At 37.8% G+C, this 2141-nt stretch overlaps 1 long non-coding RNA gene across 1 annotated transcript; it reads left to right on the top strand.

Annotated features, from left to right (window-relative positions):
- Positions 1–261: 261 nt before the first annotated feature.
- Positions 262–631, top strand: LOC121768503. The gene is made up of 2 exons (XR_006043378.1): positions 262–292; positions 375–631. It is a non-coding gene; the product is annotated as an uncharacterized LOC121768503 (long non-coding RNA).
- Positions 632–2141: the final 1510 nt, after the last annotated feature.

The raw sequence follows: 2141 nt of genomic DNA, 5'->3' as shown, positions 1-2141 counted from the left end.
GAGTAAGCTGGGCTGCAGATTAAAGAAAGAATTATTTGGGGCTTCTCAAATAACTTTAATTTAAAAGAACAATTAGGCCCAATGAAAGGATAATTCTTTGGCCCAAAACAAATATTCATCTCTCAACAACGAAGCAAAGGCAAAAATTTCTAGGTGTACAAAACAAAGTCCTTTCAAGAACAAGTAGAAAGGTAGAAAAAGTCGGGGTATTACAAGCGGCTGTTTGAGGGAGGGAGAATGCAGGCTTTGACTTGCCTCTTAGGCAAGTTCTTGGTCTACCATGCTAAAAGAAGTTTGCCCCCTTTCTTAAATAAAAACTTCATTAACCATTCTTGTTTCTTAGCTAATTTAAAGATGTTTGAATCACTTTGTAGGTGGGCAAAACCTGGGCTGCCGCGTTGTTTCCGGGCTTGGCCCACTGCCCTCGGCCCGACGGATTGCTCAAAAACGAGCCGTGATTTCGGGCCTGAAGGAGAGGCCCGAAGTGCCATTAAAATTCTTATATTTCGTTTCCTTTCTTCGTGTAATTAGTTGATAGCTTATTGTGTATGTAAAAGACATTCAAACTCCTTTGGTTCGAAATAAACTCTTGTTTTCTCTTCTATAAATTATCATCGAAGTCGTTTTAGTTTGTTCGATTATTCCTTACATTTTGCGTTTTCGCGAACTAACCACATCAAGCATAACTAAGGAAGGTAATGAATTCCATTCAAACATGACTCAAGAGAATGAACATCCTCTAGTTTGTCATTAAACAATAACGGAAAGGATAATGATATGGTGGGTACCTTCCACGGGGCTTGCAGATATAATTGTCTCTCCTTGCAACGAATCGTCGCAAAATTCGTGGTTAATCAAACCATTCCTAGAATTACGTCGATATCCCTCATCGCCATAACTTGCAAATCGTGTGCGACTAACTTAAGTTCCATAACGATTTCTATTAACTCTCATTGTTTTTTCTTCCAACTCCCACATAATTTTCTAATATTCATGGTATTATCACACATTTCTTTTCTCGATCGTATCGTCGTCCCGTGGCTCTTTCTCGTCACCTTTCATATGTTCTCTCTTGTTGACGATATTTATTTTGTGCAATAAACTCTATGAAGGGGCTTGTACTTCCTCTGCAATTTCCTCGCGCGATGGTGACCTTAAATACATCTTCTCATATTCTTTTACTCGCTTATCGTTCGATCGATCATTCACTCATATATGTATCTCGTCGGTTATGTCGACTCTTCGGGTCGGTGTGTCATTTTTGAGCATGTCTGACTATAGAAACTTTTTCCTTGTGTAAATCCGAGTCGACTACTGCATTTTCTACCGTCTAGTATCAAGGATTCGAAATTTGACCCAACAGTCTTACTTGGATATGAATAGATTTCAAATTGTTGCAACATTGCTAAGGATGTCTTTAGTCGGGAAGGCTCCAAAATTAATCAAGGAAACAAGAACAACAATGCAATGATTGAGTTTCATTGGATTCAACCCGTCCAATCTGAGAATTAAATGGTTTAGAGGTATCAAATAAAACCCATAGAGATTTGAGAATTTACTTCTGATGAGAGTTCGAAAGAACATGAGATAGGTCATGGAAACAGGATGAAACTGCAAAAATTCTCAAATTCCATAGCCGACTGCTAGATCACAATTTGCAAAAATTCCGGACAGCAATGAATGGTATCGTTCAAACATGTCAAGGCCTAAAATAATCAGTCGCGGCAGGATTTAGATACATAGACAAATGTCATGAAGTAGTACAAATGATGGTTCAACAACATCATGTTATTGGAAAAAGATGAAATCACATCAATGGGTTCGCGGGTTTGTTAAAGACAACTCAAAGTGAATGGAACTTTTCCGAAATTTAACACCATCAACCCGTTAAGGAAGAAGAGAACGGGATAGCCTTAACTTGGTGTTGCAGAAAGAAAAAAAAATCATTGAGTATGAAACAATATATGTAGTGAAACCGAGCTAAAAAGAATTTCACTTCTGCAAGAAAGAACTTGTCACCTACATGGTTACAAAATAAAGAGGTAAACCAGTAGTTCCAATAATAATATTCCATTCTTTGAAGAAAACATGTATGGAGGTGTGATCATACTGAAGGTCATAACTGCAAACAACCTTAGGAA

This window comes from Salvia splendens, chromosome 15, assembly GCF_004379255.2.
Source record: "Salvia splendens isolate huo1 chromosome 15, SspV2, whole genome shotgun sequence".
Classification (NCBI taxonomy): Eukaryota; Viridiplantae; Streptophyta; class Magnoliopsida; order Lamiales; family Lamiaceae; genus Salvia; species Salvia splendens.
Note: the sequence above shows the minus strand (reverse complement) of the source record. Positions and strands in the feature narration are given on the sequence as shown.